Raw genomic sequence first — 18,970 nt, 5'->3', positions numbered from 1 at the left:
TAAGGATTCATTTTAAAGGTAAGTGAACCATTTTAGGGGAAAAACAACAACACTGGACAATCCCAAACTTTTACACAAATCATGCATTGCATCAAATCTGGAAACTTTTTTACATTTGAAGAATGTATAGAAGCATACACCCTGCTCTTTCTTTCTGGACCCTAAGGGTATGTTCACACTGCAGCTGGGAGCAAATCCCAACCAGGATAGTAACTTGGGCTGGAGCTTGGATTCTCAAGACCACCTGACCCCCTAGGCTTGCGAGCCCAAGCTCCAGCCCGAGTCCACACAGCGACTTTTAGCATGTTAGTTTCAGCCTCACTAGTGCAAGTCTGTCTGCACAGGCTCAGAGGCTTGCTCCTAGCTGCAGTATAGACATACTGTAGATCCACCTATCCTTGCTGAAATTAGAGCTGGGCAGGCAATGGTTTTCCTAAGATTTCAAAATATTTCCTATTCTACATCAGATGAAACTGAGACCTTCCAAAGTTCTTTAATGAAAAACCAGAAACAGAAACACAGCCCAGAATAGCCAATTGCCAAGTGGTTAGGGCATTCACCTGGAAGGAGGTGGGAGACGGATCTGAATCAGACAGGTGAGAGCTTTGGGATGGGTCTCCATTTGAGTTGTTCTGCTTTGTATAAATAATTGAAGAGCAGGGAACTGAGTCCAGCTTTCCCACACTACAACTGAGTGCATAAACCAATGAGCTCTGTGGCCACTTTCTCTCACACATGCTTGCTTTCTCTCTCTGGCCTAATAAATAGCATGTCCTAACCACCAGGCTATTGATTATTCTGGTATGTCTCTGGTTTTTTACCATAAATTCCAACATGGACAGGAGAAGCCTTTCCTGATGAAAGTTTCAATTAAACAGATCCTTTCACAGGACAAATTTTTGTTTCCATGAATCAGCATTTTTCAGCAAAAAACTGTTTTGTCAACAATGTCCCTACCAGCTCTAGCTGAAATCTGTCACCGACTTCAGCAGGTCTGGAAATCTCACTTTTCCAGACCAACTATTAATCTTCAGATCTAGTGAATTCCAAGGCTTTTTCAGATTTGGGTTGAGGACTAAAGCATTGTAAGGCATTTCTAACTAGCGTTGTGTGAATTATGAAGTGTGCTTCATGGAGTATGGAAATAAATTAATATTTGCAGGAGCCACCACACTATATCCTGCACCACTGGACTTTTCACTGAATGGCACCATTAGTCTCCATTATTCTCTATTGACATTTGCTGTTATTAATATAAAACTTGTATTTTGCTTACGTCTACCCATTTGGACAAACCATCCCTATTTCAGTCTAGTGGCCATTGTTCATAAAAGACTCTGGAATGGGATCATTTAATTTCAGCAGACAGAAAATCCTACCAGTAGATGTTAAGATATTTCTCACACATACATTATATGGGTCCAGAATCTCAGATGATGTAAATCTGCATATCTGTATTAAAGTGGATAGAGTTTCAATGGTTTACACCTAAAGTAATGATCTTGGCCCTTGGTTTTTATCCAGGAAAAATCACAAACATAATATAACTTAGCTATAAGTCGGAGAAATCAAATGGCTAGAAATTAAACTGTTTTGTAACCTTAACCAGAGTGGGCACTATCAAGTGCCAACTACTGTAGAGAACAAACTGCTGGCAATCCTTAAATTGCTGAGATCCAGACTATGCTAAAGAAACTGACATCTGATGTTATTGGTCATGAAAATTACTTCCCATCCTCTGCTTTCACTTTCTACTAAGGTTATTAGGAAGTAGTGGGCTGGCTCTAACACCATCTGAAATCATCCACTTTTTTTTTACCCTAGTCAGTTTGGCTTCAGATTGTGAACAGATTGTCTGTAATATACTACTGTGATCATTGAATCTGTCCTCCTGTATAGCACAGACCACAGAACTTCACCAAAATAATTCCTATAGAATCATAGAATCATAGAATATCAGGGTTGGAAGGGACCTCAGGACGTCATCTAGTCCAAACCCTTGCTAAAAGCAGGAGCGATCCCCAATTAAATCATCCCAGCAAGGGCTTTGTCAAGCCTGATCTTAAAAACTTCTAAGGAAGGAGATTCCACCACGTCCCTAGGTAACGCATTCCAGTGTTTCACCACCCTCCTAGTGAAAAAGTTTTTCCTAATATCCAACCTAAATCTCCCCCACTGCAACTTGAGACCATTACTCCTTGTCCTGTCATCTGCTATCACTGAGAACTGTCTAGAGACATCCTCTTTGGAACCCCCTTTCAGGTAGTTGAAAGCAGCTATCAAATCCCCCCTCATTCTTCTCTTCCATAGACTAAACATCCCCAGCTCCCTCAGCCTCTCCTCATAACTCATGTGTTCCAGTCCCCTAATCATTTTTGTTGCCCTCCGCTGGACTCTTTCCAATTTTTCCACATCCTTCTTGTAGTGTGGGGCCCAAAACTGGACACAGTACTCCAGATGAGGCCTCACCAGTATCGAATAGAGGGGAACGATCACGTCCCTCGATCTGCTGGCAATGCCGCTACTTATACATCCCAAAATGCCATTGGCCTTCTTGGCAACAAGGGCACACTGCTGACTCATATCCAGCTTCTCGTCCACTGTAACCCCTAGGTCCTTTTCTGCAGAACTGCTGCCGAGCCATTCGGTCCTAGTCTGTAGCGGTGCATTGGATTCTTCCATCCTAAGTGCAGGACTCTGCACTTGTCCTTGTGGAACCTCATCAGATTTCTTTTGGCCCAATCCTCCAATTTGTCTAGGTCCCTCTGTATCCTATCCCCACCCTCCAGCGTATCTACCTCTCCTCCCAATTTAGTGTCATCTGCAAATTTGCTGAGGGTGCAATCCACACCATCCTCCAGATCATTTATGAAGATATTGAACAAAACCGGCCCCAGGACTGACCCTTGGGGCACTCCACTTGATACCAGCTGCCAACTAGACATGGAGCCATTGATCACTACCCGTTGAGACCGACAATCTAGCCAACTTTCTATCCACCTTATAGTCCATTCATCCAGCCCATACTTCTTCAACTTGCTGGCGAGAATACTGTGGGAGACAGTGTCAAAGCTTTGCTAAAGTCAAGGAACAACACGTCCACAGAACCAGTAATCTCATCATAAAAGGCAATTAGATTAGTCAGGCATGACTTTCCCTTGGTGAATCCATGCTGACTGTTCCTGATCACTTTCCTCTCCTCTAAGTGCTTCAGAATTGATTCCTTGAGGACCTGCTCCATGATTTTTCCAGGGACTGAGGTGAGGCTGACTGGCCTGTAGTTCCCAGGATCCGCCTTCTTCCCCTTTTTAAAGATGGGCACTACATTAGCCTTTTTCCAGTCGTCCGGGACTTCCCCCAATCGCCATGAGTTTTCAAAGATAATGGCCAATGGCTCTGCAATCACATCTGCCAACTCCTTTAGCACTCTCGGATGCAACACTTCCGGCCCCATGGACTTGTGCACATCCAGCTTTTCTAAATAGTCCTGAACCACTTCTTTCTCCACAGAGGGCTGGTCACCTCCTCCCCATGCTGTGCTGCCCAGTGCAGCAGTCTGGGAGCTGATTTTGTTCGTGAAGACAGAGGCAAAAAAAGCATTGAGTACATTAGCTTTTTCCACATCCTCTGTCACTAGGTTGCCTCCCTCATTCAGTAAGGGACCCACACGTTCCTTGACTTTCTTCTTGTTGCTAACATACCTGAGGAAATCCTTCTTGTTACTCTTAACATCTTTCGCTAGCTACAACTCCAGGTGTGATTTGGCCTTCCTGATTTCACTCCTGCATGCCTGAGCAATATTTTTATACTCATCCCTGGTCATTTGTCCAATCTTCCACTTCTTGTAAGCTTCTTTTTTTATTTAAGATCAGCAAGGATTTCACTGTTAAGCCAAGCTGGTCGCCTGCCATATTTACTATTCTTTCTACACATCAGGATGGTTTGTCCCTGTCACCTCAATAAGGATTCTTTAAAATACAGCCAGCTCTCCTGGACTCCTTTCCCCCTCATGTTATTCTCCCAGGGGATCTTGCCCATCAGTTCCCTGAGGGAGTCAAAGTCTGCTTTTCTGAAGTCCAGGGTCCGTATTCTGCTGCTTTTCTTTCTTCCTTGTGTCAGGATCCTGAACTCGACCATCTCATGGTCACTGCCTCCCAGGTTCCCATCCACTTTTGCTTCCCCTACTAATTCTTCCTGGTTTGTGAGCAGCAGGTCCAGAAGAGCTCTGCCCCTAGTTGGTTCCTCCAGCACTTGCACCAGGAAATTGTCCCCTACATTTTCCAAAAACTTCCTGGATAGTCTGTGCACCACTGTACTGCTCTCCCAGCAGATATCAGGGTGATTGAAGTCTCCCATGAGAACCAGGGCGTGCGATCTAGTAACTTCTGCGAGTTGCCGGAAGAAAGCCTCGTCCACCTCATCCCCCTGGTCTGGTGGTCTATAGTAGACTCCCACCACGACATCACCCTTGTTGCTCACACTTCTAAACTTAATCCAGAGACTCTCAAGTTTTTCTGAAGTTTCATACTTGAGCTCTGAGCAGTCATACTGCTCTCTTACATACAGTGCAACTCCCCCACCTTTTCTGCCCTGCTGTCCTTCCTGAACAGCTTATATCCATCCATGACAGTACTCATGTACTAAAAGTATAGTATAGCTTTTAGGAAAAAATCCAATGTTGATTTAAAAATGGTCAGTGATGCACCATGACATTTGGTAAATTATTCCATGGTTAATTATTCTCACCATTAAAAATTTACACCATATTTCTCTGAAGCAGGGACCTGTCCTCTTCATTATCTACTACTCCAATTTTTTTGTCTTCTGCAAACTTTATCAGTGATGATTTTATGGGATTTTTTATGTCATTGATAAAAATATTAAATAGTGTAGGACCCACAACCAATCTCTGTGGGATCCCACTGGAAGCACACCATCCAACAATGAACCCCCATTTACAGTTACATTATGAGACCTATCAGTTACTCATAGACTCATAGACTTTAAATTCAGAAGGGACCATCATAATCATCTAGTCTGACCTCCTGCGCATTGCAGGCCACAGAACCTTGCTCGCCCACTCCTATAATAGACCCCTGACCTCTGGTTCAGTTATTTAAGTCCTCAAAACATGGTGTAAAGACTTCAAGTTACAGAGAATTCATCATTTACACTAGCACAGATCTGCGCACGACTTGTGCCCCACGTTGCAGAGGAAGGCAAAAAAAGCCTAGTGTCTCTGCCAATCTGACCCAGGAGAAAATTCCTTCCCGACCCCAGATATGGTGATCAGTTACATGATGTGAAGGCTTTTACTGTCATCATGATTTAAATTTGTAATTTTATCAAATTTAGCAAATTGTAGGAACACAGGAGCAATATTGTTTACTCCTTGCTCCTATATTTGTTTAAAATTACTGTGCAGTATAGTACTCATGGCCAATTTTGTAACTGTAATTGTAATAAACTTCATTCGATTATTTCAATTATTTTATCACCATAGGCCACACAGGCAACTGCCAGTGAAACGTCATTCTTTTCCATGCTGTTAATAATTGACAAAATAGTAGAATTCAGGTGGCTGAACCCTTGAACAATTGAATGTATGCTGTCAATGGTAATTGTATTTTGATCAAACAATAGGCTGCTAATGCCTCCTCCTGTTTTGACTGCCTTACCTATTCCATTTGAAAACCATTCCAAACTTGCAAGTGCATGTCAATTTCTGAATTGAACCAATCTTTGTAACGTGGGGGGCATTGTATTGGCATGATCATACTAGCAAAATTTAGTTTTAGTGGCACATATATCCATCCCACATTCTCTACCATATACTCTGTGCTAGGTTGAAGGAAGATTCCTGATGTGGGCCAAGGTTGTAGAATTGAAAATTCCATTTGTGGGGTAGTGTCAGTGGTGAATAGAGTGAATGGGGGTGGAGTGGGTGTTTGAGTTGGACAGGTACCCTCACATACTTGTACATGGTAAATACATTTGCTAATATCTGGGGTCATAACGCAAGTTCCCATGCACATTCCCTCATCTTTTAGCTGAGGGCTATGTATGCGAATGGATGCACTCCGTTTATCCTCTATAAACATTACTGTTTGTCCATTCCCCCATATGTTTTTAAGATTTTTTCCGCATGACTGATTACTGGATTTACTGCTTTAAACCAGTCAACTGCTACATCAGCATTTTCTTGTAGGTATCATTGAATATTGCATGGCAAAGTAAGATACTCCCCTAATACTGCTATGACTTGTCATTCCACTATTTGATGTGCTGTCACAAAGACTCACTCCATTTTTGGAGTTTCTACTTTTTGTTCCTTAATCTGTGTGCTCTCATGTTCAATGTGTGTCTCAATCTCAGGTGTGTAAATGGAATCAGTGTTAGAAAATACAGTAAGGACAATGACCTGGTTACAATTAATACTATCATCAACCTTCCAACAACATGCATATTCTCCTTGTGTCTCTTTGGTTAGAGTCAGTTCTTTTTAAATTCTTCATCGAGTTTTATCAGTTTCTTGAACAGGCCTGGTCATGTTTGTAATAGTTCATCCCCAGGACATCTTTATGGCAAATGGTGATACTCTAAGGATGCATTCTGCTTGTTGTTTCCCTTCTGTTTCATGTATCAATTTTAAAACAGTTCCGGCAGGATGGATTTGGCTCGCCGCAGTCAGCGTGGTAGAGTTATTTGGAATCTCTGTCCACAGGTTTCTGGCCACAAGATGTGTCTGATTTATCTTCTTGGTATCCAATTACCCTTTTGCCTTTTGGATTATTACCACTACACACAACAGTCTCCAGTCCAGATTATCATCCCAACCTGTGAAAATACAAATCAACAATCACTTCTCTTTTTTTAAGCAACGATAATGCTAGGTATAATATACCTCTTAACCTGCTCTTATTTTTGATTTCTTTACCATGCCGTCTTCCCAGTCCAGTATTGCCAGGATCTTCTAGTCATTCAGGGGGTTTATAAATAGAAATCTTGTGTATGGAGGAACAAGGGGTCTTGTATTCATCCGCTGAATTCCTGGACCCAACAGCCAAATAGGCTGCTTTCTTCTTGGTCCAGTTTCCATATCGAGGTGTGTCTGTCATTCCAGCAGATGGTGATTACATTACCCATGCTCCACTCAGTTTGTCCCCTTGCACTCAATTGTCTTAGGGGGTAAGGTCTATATACCTCAAATCTTTTTTTAAATGGATCAATATCCAAGGTGCAGATGTGACCCGGAGATTTAAGTTTAGTAAACCTCCATCATTCATTTGAAATGACTCCATTATGCTTACCTTAACCAGTTATTCCTTAGGCCTGATCTATAAAAAAGCACAGAACATGTAATATACAGTTTAAACTTTGTATTCCTTTAACTTCATGGCATGTTTCCACCGAGGCTGATCTTTTACATCAACCAGATATAATGAGGGTCCCAGCTTGTCTATGATTAGCCAAGGAACTTGCCGTTCCTCCTTTGGAAATTTTTTCTTAGGTACTTGTTCATTTTTAACCATTACTTGGCTTCCAATTTGCAATTGCTTAATATCACTGTTTAATATCTGCTGCTAAAGGATTCTGTATTTAATTTCAGATCCATCTGTCCCCATAAAACTCATGGTATTCCACCATGGATGATAAATGGTGGTACCTTTGTAAACATAATCAGAACCAGCACCAATGATTATTTCAATTTGTTTGTTTTTCATTCTTTTTAATACTTCTAGAACCGTGAACACTTCGGCAGACTGGGTTCCACCCTTTTCTAATTTGTACTGGAAAGAGTAAATTATTTACATGTTTCCAATCAGGCACACTCCTGAAAATCCTATAACTCGCTTCCCTTCCTTATAATATGAGCTACCATCTGCAAACTAGATTGTTTTCCCAATTACCTGTTCAACCGGAGTTGCCTTAAAAACAGGGTGTGCTTTGGATTCCTCTTGGGGCTCACAAACATGTCCCTGAGCATTTAAGGTTAGACCCCATAAAGATATTTCAGGTTCTTTCAGGGTGACCAATTGAACATTTTCTGTCATGACAGCAATTCAGTGAACTGGTTTGCTGTTCCAGCCATGATGAATATGGCCCCACAGCATGGGCAATGAGCCTGTCAGGGTTCCCTCCCCACTCTGAACTCTAGGGTCCAGATGTGGGGACCCGCATGAAAGACCCCCCCTAAGCTTATTTTTACCAGCTTAGGTTAAAAACTTTCCCAAGGTATAATTTTTGCCTTGTCCTTGAACAGTATGCTGCCACCACCAAGTGATTTAACAAACAATCAGGGAAAGGACTACTTGGAGTTCCTATTTTCCCAAAACATCCCCCCAAGCCCTTACACCCCCTTTCCTGGGGAGGCTTGAGAATAAACAAGATGAGCACAAACCAGTTTTGGATTTTTAAGACCCAAAAAACCCAATCAGATTCTTAAAAAACAGAACTTTATTAGAAGAACAAAAAAAGATAAGAGAACAACTCTGTAAGAGCAGAATGGAAGATAATCTTACAGGCAGTCAGATTCAAAACATAGAGAATCCTTCTAGTCAAAACCTTAAGTTACAAAAAAACACAAAAATAGGAATACACATTTCCTCCAGCACAGCGAATTTCACAAGCCAAAACAAAGAAAACCTAACACATTTTCTAGCTAGATTACTTACTAACTTTACAGGAGATGGAGGGCTTGCATCCTTGATCTGTTCCCGGCAAAGGTATCACACAGACAGACAAAAACCTTGCCCCCCCCTCCAGATTTGAAAGTATCTTGTCCCCTCATTGGTCATTTTGGGTCAGGTGCCAGCCAGGTTACCTGAGCTTCTTAACCCTTTACAGGTAAAAGGACTTTGCCTCTGGCCAGGAGGGATTTTATAGCACTGTATACAGAATAGTGGTTACCCTTCCCTTTATATTTATGACAGGGCCTTTGCTGCAACTTGTGGCAAAACCACCGATCCCTTCCAGCCAAATCACTGGCATGTCAGGGAAAGCATGGTTGAGGGTCATGGAAGTCACCATGGCTGGCGGATCCCATGCTCTGTTGTTTGCGGTTCAGTACTTGTAATGAAAACTTCTCACATTTCCCCTAGATGACTGTATGTGATATTAGTCTTCTGAGGATAACAGAGGTGGCAAGGGAGCAGATGCTGCAAGCGTCTGGGTACAGATCTGGTCTGTTTATAAGTTCCCACAGAATTTTTGGTTCTGTTGATTTGGGGTAATTAAAGGACCGGATTTTGATATCCTCAATTATTTACTCTGCAAATACTCATGTTGTCAAGTACAATTCAACCTCAGTAAGAAAAACACAATCTGGCCCAAAATAACCACTCTCTGAGACTGTCTTGTTTTCCATACTTCATTGCAGCACTAACACTTGGCAGGAAGACTTTAGCTATCAGTTCCCAGGGTAAAATTCAACATAGCTGATAGCAGAGCATTCAGAGTGACTAGGTCTCAAAAACACAGTGAGCTTCCACCAGATATCTGCCTTAGGGCTTTCTATAGCATCCATCACTGTGGTTTCTTAGTACTTACCAGGTAAATTACATCCTCATAGAGAATCCATGGTATATTTCATGGAGTCTTTTATTCTTCTCCCCTGTACCCACTTATATGAGGGCTGGATTTGGCCAATTAAATGTCATTACTTTTTTATTTAACTTGGTAACATCTTCCTTTACAGGAGGCTTTCCTCAGGTTTGGCAGGTTTTTTTGTAGAGCTAGTCAAAAAATGGAACAAAATGTTTGCAAAAATGTTCACAGCAAATTGGGGAGGGGAGTGTGAAGGGATGCATTAGGCCTTTGAAATTCCCAGTTGGGGGGGCATGGTCCTATTATGTCATCCCCCTCAAGAAGCAGTAAGCTGAGAGGAAAAGAGCAGTGAAGGAGGGCCCTCCAAACTTGTCTAGAGAGGACTCTCGGGAATATCCATTTTTGAAACCTCAGAGACCTGGTCCTCCAAGGGCTAGAAGAGTTGGCAACAGATAAAAGGAGTTGTAGGGGCTTAACATGTCAGTTCTTGGCTGGGACCACAGGAAAGAAGACGAGTGCTCTACTCTGGCCAAAGGAGTCCAACCATTAGACAGAATTTAAGGCTGTCTGAATTTACATAGCTGGATTGCAGAGAGAAAAACCTGAGGATGTTGGCCCTGAGATGGGACTAAAGAGAAAAGGGCCTGGTAGGAAGAAGCCCAGGGAAATAGCAGAAAAGGTTTGAAATAAGCAGTTCATGGATGCTGTGTGAGGGTCTTGGGTTGTGAGTGGACTCAAGTTCCTGTAGTGGCCACAGGTAAAGTAGAACAAAATCCAAGAAGAGGAGAGGGCTTATTTGGGAGTCTCAACAAAGGGCTGAATTTAAACGGCCCAGAGTTTAGGCTGAAGACCCTAGCAAGGGCAAATAGGCTCTTTAGTTACTGGGCTCTTTAGTCTTTCATTCAGACTTTGTGACTTGGCCAGAGCTACTGAAGACCCAACAAAGTCAACTGGCAACCTGCCGAGGGGCACCAGGAGTGAGAAAAGGACTGTACTATTGCACCCTGCCACTTGGAGGCACTCAAGAGGTGAGTGCTCCTTTACAGGGGGTATTGACATTCTAAATTTTAGTGAAAAAAATCAGAGATTTAATATTGTGAACATCTCCTACCAGTTCTAGAGTTTTGTTTGTTTTTCATTTTGTGTGTTTGTGTTTCTAAATCTTTTTATTTACAGTGGAAAAGATTTATCAAAGGCTTGCAACATTTCTAAAAACTGCTCAGACTCTAGACTAGTCTAACTGCCTCTGGAAGTTGTCCCCACAGCTAAAGCCTTTAATCTGAGAATGCTTTATCTACAGTTCTCATGTGCTACATCTTGAGTTTAGTGAACAGCATTGTCCCAGGGTGGCCTAGATGTCTGGCAGGTCATAGATGGAGATGCAGTTAGTAGTGAAACTGATTCCTGACCCATTGGGAGTTTTGAAGATCAAGATGAAGGCCTTGAACTGTGAACAGAAGCAGACAGGGAAACAGTCGAGAGACTAACGCTCAAGGCTGGTGTGTTCAAGGTGGCTGGACACACCAAGCAGAATAAAGCAAGGTTGTGCAGCTTCCCAGCCACACAGAACTTGGGGATCTGTGAAGACACTAATTCACAGAAGAGCATAGGTAGGAGACAGCCACACAGAGGCTGCTGAATCACCCACTGTCCTCACTAATATTATCAAAGCTAAGCAAGCACCATGCCTTGAAGGGTGACTGGTGCCCAGCTCCACATCCTTCAGCACCAAGGCTGTTCCTAGAACCTCATGATACCTGATTCTACAATGTATCCACACTGGGATTTTTACATGATCTCAGGGAGAAGGAGAACTGTTCTTTGCCTCGTGTTTCATCACATAGAGCTCTTCTCTACTCACACAAGGGGTGGGGACAATCTGTACTTAAATATCAGAGAGACCTATAGTTTAGATTTCCTAAATATTTTCATTCTAAAAGTCCTTTTCCAATGTTTGTAACTTTTCCAAACATTTTCTTTTTGGACCGTGATTTTCCATATTTGTTTTCAGCACTAGAACAAATTATTTTGAAAAGTGTCAGCAAACATGTTTCAGCCTTTTCAAGTGTGGAGATGTGAAAAATATATACTTTTGCCATTATAAAAATGAAATTGTGACTCTTTTTTATCATAGTAGTTTGAGGCTGCAATTTGATTTTTGGAAGAGACATGATCTCTGTGCTGTAGACTTACCTTTCAATGCTTCAATGAAAATCCATTTTTATTTTACCATGTTGTAAGACTTTTAAAAATTGATTTGTGTATGTGAACTGATTTTTGTTATAACAGGAACTGTGTTAACAATCCCAAATTTTCCATTGGCACTGTGCCTGAGTGCATTTGTCAACTGAATGAAAATTCTCATTCATTATATAACTTCTTCCAGCATTCCAATAGCTCTGGGCATGTGTGCACAGTTGATTGCTTTTTACATGTAGGTTCTTGTGGGAGTTTATCTGTGAGGTTCACAAAAGGCAGATAGTTAATATGACAAGTAGATTCTTAAATATGCAAATTCATAGATATTTTAAATATAAATCATACTTTAAAACCTCTGCTTTTGAACATTACCATCCTGTTAGTGAAAAAGTAAGTATAATACACACAAATGAAACTATAGTGTCTGAATGAGCAGACTCAAAGTACTTTTCTGAGTTCTGCCTTCGCTATGTTTTTCAGGGATGCAACAAGTACAGTACCACGGAGCCATATTTTTGGTTATACACCTGATAATAAAGGTACTGAGAGCACTGGAGTGGGGAAAATAATGAAAGCAAAGTTGTGACCCAGTGTGAGATGGCATGTGCTTTTGGCTGAGTTACTATACAGGATAGCTTCAGTCTCTTTAATACTGCATCCGTATTCAAAGCTCACAAATATTAGTAGTGGGTGTGGAAATTCAGAAAAAAGCAAAAGCTTCCAAATGGAGAAACACTACTGTGCACTAAAACTTAACCTGTCAATTTATATTCATTTTTTACTTAAATCAATTCCTGAGAAATTAAGCATATTAGAACAATCTCTTCTGTTTCTATGCTAGTATTCCAGCAAACACAGAGTTAATTGACTCTGCTTCATTTTCAACCTATAGAACAATAGATGACCTCAGTATAACTGTTAATTCTGTCCCAGATGTTGCATTCATTGCAACACCTGGAAGAGCCACAGGAGAGAAATCAGAGTGACCACTGCATTTACTATAGCAGTAGCTGTGTATTCAGCAGACAGAACACATTGCCATATATCCAACATCTATCAATTCTATATTCTCTGAATTTATGAACCCCCACAACTTAGCCCAGCAATACAGCTACTAGCATGTACAGCATTGCATGAAGAAACCCCTAAGGGAAATGGTTGCTCCTCCCTCAAGATTAAATAATAATAAGTTAATTTTTAGGAGTCCTTTTGATTTTAGTCTGAATATAGTATCAAGCTTAACTGGGTCATGTTACTGTATACTATATGGTTATCCCTATACTCGGTTAGGTCCACATCATTTCACTGCAAACTTTTAGTCTCATATTTAGTCATGACAATATTAACCCAGTCGTAATTAATCAAATAGCATCTGGTATAGAGCATATTGTACCCAATATTACAAAAAATGGGGTTTGAATTTATGTCTCCTAATGTCAAGCATACATGCAATACTGGGAATTACATTTCTGCAACCAATAAAATATCATATTATAATATTTGTGCAGTATGATGTCACCACAAGCAAAAGATGGTGATAAAATGTTATCTCAAATCTCTTACAGAGGCGTATTCTATATTAAGGGAATTTTTGAACTCATTAAAATATATTTTAAATTGAAAAAGTTATAGAGCTTAAAAATAAAATTATAAAACAGGATGAAAAAGTTTGAGGGTTTTTTATTTTAATAATTTCAACTTTAATAGGGGCACATGGGTCCAAATGTTGCTCCTTTTTACACCTGTGTTAATCTGAAATAACTTAATTGAAGCCAAATTAGTTCCTCCAGACTCATACCAGTTTTTCACAGGCTTATTAATCAGCAGTTTCCTGAGATCCCATGATTACTTTATTTCGCCAATCTCTTTTCCAGTTACATAATCCCGTGACTTTTCCCACCTAATTGCTTCATTTGTAGTGGTTGTTGCCATGACAATATTTTTAAAACTTGAATATTAGTATGGATGACCTTTGCTTAGGATCATCATTACTCATTCACAACTAGCAAGGAGTGTTGGTTTGGTAAAGCGTTTGTAGCAGTATCATTTTTTGTCATCCCTTTTCCAACAGGCCACTCACTTCTAATCATCTCAACTGAAGGTGGGAATTACAACCTGCTCTGGAACACAGGTCCACTTTTTCATTCCTTTTAAATGTTTAAACCGCTTTTTTTCTTTTTTTAAGTGTAGGTACTTCAAGTAGAGCTGGAGCCCTGGGAGTAGTGTAGCTAATTGATTTAGAAATAGTCTGGGTGAACAGAAGCCAAAAGTTAGTAGAAAGAATCACATGACCTGATTCTCCTTTCATTTACACCAGTTGTACACCTGTCTAGCCCCATTGGCATCAATGGAATTACAAAAAGAAAAGGAGGACTTGTGGCACCTTAGAGACTAACAAATCTATTTGAGCATAAGCTTTCGTGAGCTACAGCTCACTTCATATGCCCTGTTGACGATGGAGTATGTGCCATTTGGTCATCTAGTCTGTTTCCTTGCCACTGTAATTACCATGTGACAGCTGGTATGTTGAGATTGCCTACAATGGCATGTAGCTGATTTGCGATTGCTAGCATCAAATATCTCCAACGGCCAGTGATGGGCCACAAGATGGGGAGGGCTCTGAGTTGCTACAGAGAATTCTTTCCCAGGTGTCTGTCTGGTGGGTCTTGCCCACATGCTCAGCGTCCAACTGATCACCATATTTGGGGTCAGGAAGGAATTTTCTCCTGGGTCAGATTGGCAGAGACCGTTGGTTTTCTTTGCCTTTCTCTGCAGCATGGGGCACAAGTCACTTGCAGGCTTAAACTAGTGTAAATGGTGGATTCTCTGTAACTTCAAGTCTTTAAACCATGATTTGAGGACTTCATTAACTCTTATTAAAGGACTGGTTGGGTGAGCAAGGTTCTGTGCCATGTGGTGTGCAGGTCAGACTAGATGAGTATAATTGTGCCTTCTGGCCTTGAAGTCTATGTAGTGTTCCCTCCACAACTGGTTTGAGGCACACTGACAGGAAAGTATGGAGAATCTTGTACTGCTGCTGAATCCACTATGTGCCTAATCTGGGGACTATATCCTTTAGGATTGTCAGTTTGGCTTCCTTTGTAACCAGTACATAAATACATTTAAAATTTGTTAAATACAAATAATATTTTAACACAAGATGAGTGGAACATAATGGTAACTTTTTTTTACATTTATTCTGTATATATTCATTTTCTGAAGCAAAAAGTAAATACTTTAACAGCTCAGAACAGGATAGAGATGTATCCGTTAAATAAAGGATATGATTTTGTGTGTGTGTGACTATAAAATGTTTCTACTCTTTCCCTTAAAAACAGCATCTTTTTTCATTTAAAGAACAAACCGAGCAGTTTGTAGATATATCCCCAGCAGAGGGAGTGACTCATCTGTTAGATATGGTTAGATGAAAACAGAGAGATTAGCTAAGGCGTACTTCTATATTAAATTTTTCTATAAAAACAGAGTAAAATATATCCCTTATCTAACAGAAAACACTGTTACTTCCTGATGGCAGAGTGAATATGAGAGAAAGGCACATAGCACATCTGCACAAAGCAGTTATGAGTAAATATGACACGTGAAGAGATACTGACTAAATCAGTCCAAGAAAAGGGCGTTTGATTTCTCTCTGCCTTGTACCCTGTTTAATCATTTAGACCTGTGTAAAGTAAGTGCAGGGTGGTATAAAGTGGTACCAGATCAGAATTCTTCATTTGCATACACTGATAGTGGTATGTTACATCCACCTTGCATAGAAGTAAATAACCAGATAAACTGCAAGGCAGTGGAGAGTCAAACCTTGTGGGCCTGATCTTTAGCTGCTCCAAATCAGCATAGCCCTACTCACTTGATAGGAGACATGTGATATAAAAGGATCTGACATATGATTGATCATTTGAAGAAACCTGCATTTAAGGGGAAAAATTAGCTTTTCATTGTTTATTTTTCAATCTATTGCTATCAATATCATTTAAATAGGTTTCAGAGTAGCAGCCGTGTTAGTCGGTATCCGCAAAAAGAAAAGGAGTACTTGTGGCACCTTAGAGACTAACAAATTTATTTGAGCATAAGCTTTCGTGAGCTACAGCTCACTTCATCAGATGCATTCAGTGGAAAATACAATGGGGAGATTTATATACACAGAGAACATGAAACAAAGGGTGTTACCATACACACTGTAACGAGAGTGATCAGGTAAGGTGAGCTATTACCAGCAGGAGAGCGGGGGGGCGGAAATATATCACATTGGTAGATGTGCAGGTGAACGAGCCTCTGATAGTGTGGCTGATGTGATTAGGCCCTATGATGGTGTCCCCTGAATAGATATGTGGACACAGTTGGCAACGGGCTTTGTTGCAAGGATAGGTTCCTGGGTTAGTGGTTCTGTTGTGTGGTGTATGGTTGCTGGTGAGTATTTGCTTCAGGTTGGGGGGCTGTCTGTAAGCAAGAACCACTAAAGACTGGGAGTGGATGGGTCATTACACAAAGTAAAACTATTTCCCCATGCTTATTCCCCTCCCTTCCCGCCCCCCCCCCAACTGTTCCTCAGATGTTCTTGTCAACTGCTGGAAATGGCCCACCTTGATCATCACAACATTTTTTTTCCCCCTGCTCTCCTGCTGGTAATAGCTCACCTTACCTGATCACTCTCATTACAGTGTGTATGGTAACACCCATTGTTTCATGTTCTCTGTGTATATAAATCTCCCCACTGTATTTTCCACTGAATGCTTCCGATGAAGTGAGCTGTAGCTCACGAAAGCTTATGCTCAAATACATTTGTTAGTCTCTAAGGTGCCACAAGTACTCCTTTTCTTTTATTTTAATAGGTTGTTTCTAGCATTACATAGTAATTTGTAAGGTCTATGCGCTATAACAACAGGTACTCAAATTACAGTTTATCTAAGCAGCACTGTCATAAATATAAAGGGAAGGGTAAACCCCTTTAAAATCCCTCCTGGCCAGAGGAAAAATCCTCTCACCTGTAAAGGGTTAAGAAGCTAAAGGTAACCTCGTTGGCACCTGACCAAAATGACCAATGAGGAAACAAGATACTTTCAAAAGCTGGGAGGAGGGAGAGAAACAAAGGGTCTGTGTCTGTCTGTATGCTGCTTTTGCCGGGGATAGACCAGGAATGGAGTCTTAGAACTTTAGTAAGTAATCTAGCTAGGTATGTGTTAGATTATGATTTCTTTAAATGGCTGAGAAAAGAACTGTGCTGAATAGAATGACTATTCCTGTCTGTGTGTCTTTTTTGTAACTTAAGGTTTTGCCTAGAGGGATTCACTATGTTTTGAATCTAATTACCCTGTAAGGTATCTACCATCCTGATTTTACAGAGGGGATTTCTTTACTTCTATTAAAAGTCTTCTTGTAAGAAAACTGAATGCTTTTTCATTGTTCTCAGATCCAAGCGTGTGGGTCTGTGGTCACGTATGCAAATTGGTGAGGATTTTTACCAAACCTTTCCCAGGAAGTGGGGTGCAAGGGTTGGGAGGATTTTGGGGGGAAAGACATGTCCAAACTACGTTTCCCAGTAAACCCAGTTAGAGTTTGGTGGTGGCAGTGGAGATCCAGGGACAAGGGATAAAATTAATTTGTACCTTGGGGAAGTTTTAACCTAAGCTGGTGAAAGTAAGCTTGGGAGGTTTTCATGCAGGTCCCCACATCTGTACCCTAGAGTTCAGAGTCGGGGAGGAACCTTGACAAGCACATTCCAAGGATTTTGTACATCTACATTTCTTGGCCATCATTTTTTCTCCCATAGTTTGCATCTGCAATAAAGCCTTGGGCATAAATGCATCATGGGATTTATAATCTTCTCTGAAACTAGAAATACCAGTCAGTAAGCCACCAGATCAAGGTTTAATAATACCACAGTTGTGCACACCTCATCCACAACCCCTCTTCTGACTGTTTTGATCTACTGAAGCTGCACAAAGAAGCTGGAAAGCTACCCTAAAGGATTTGCCCTACTGCAGAAGAATCTTTGAGCTGTGCAAAGCCAACTAAAACTGGCTCTGAGCACCTGTTTCCTCCCACCTCCAAGTGGTGGGAGACTGGAAAGAGTGTGAAAGGGGTGTGCCTGGCTGGGAAAGAGGACACACAGTCTGCCAGATTATCAGCTTGTACAGCATCTGCAGTCAGGTTAACCTAGAGCAGGCTCAGGCTGCTCTAAATTGTGTTGGGTGACATTTCACACCCAGTCTGCCTCAGGTTTGAGGGAGTGGAAAGTGTACACTCAGCACATCTCAGTACTGAGCCCCTAGCCTGTACCCTGATTAGAGGAGACAGTCACAAGCCCACATACTAGCTAATGACAATATTGCATACTACCATACAGGAGACCAAGTTTGATTCCCAGTCCTGGTGTCCTTCTCCCCAGGCCATCAGACAAGCAAAATAATGTTTCTATACAAGTCTTTGAATAGATGTATTCCTTAAATGTGTTATTTAAGAAGGCTCCATTTTACAGTGGTGTGCTATAAAGTGTGTGGTTTAGCTTAACTTCTTATGATCATTTTTTAACAAGTTTCTTGCTATGTAAACTGGGGTAGGATCTATAATAGTTTGAAGTCTGAAAGTGAAATGTCAACTACATTTCCAAGACTTGTTAAAAGGTGACTTTGAACCATTCAATTTCTTAAAATATTAAAAATGAAAAATACCTTTTGGCAAGGTTATCATAGTAGTATGCTAATATTAACAATTTATTCTTGACCTCCACTTAGGGTCACTATGAGTACCATTTTGAATATCTGGTAGCATGTGAAGTGTACCATGACTTCAAAGACAAATGTTATCTGGCACTGAAATATTAATGTCATGAAAGGCCAGATCCTGATCTAAGGCTGAGGTGAACTCAGCACAGCAATCGAGGTAGTTTGCAAAGGTGCCCTTTGAACTTCCCCATTCCTGGAGCAACTCTGCATTGGTCCAGTCTTCTGGCATATGACACAGCAGCTACCTGCACCAGGTGCTAATAGGCCTAACAGGCTATCATAGTAAGTAGGATTACCAGGGTGTCAGGACACCTTTGTCAGGCCCCCCTTCTCTTGGCCACATCCTCTGCACCAACAGCCAGCACCAGAGAATAGTAACTGCTATAACGTTCTATGCCTCTCAGCATCGCCCTATGCAGGGTCAGGATCTGCTGGGACCAAACCTGAAGTCTCTAGTATTTGGAAGTTTCTCAGTAAACTCT

The sequence above is a fragment of the Chelonia mydas genome, chromosome 2, assembly GCF_015237465.2.
Source record: "Chelonia mydas isolate rCheMyd1 chromosome 2, rCheMyd1.pri.v2, whole genome shotgun sequence".
In the NCBI taxonomy this organism is placed as follows: Eukaryota; Metazoa; Chordata; order Testudines; family Cheloniidae; genus Chelonia; species Chelonia mydas.
This window is presented reverse-complemented; position numbering follows the sequence as displayed.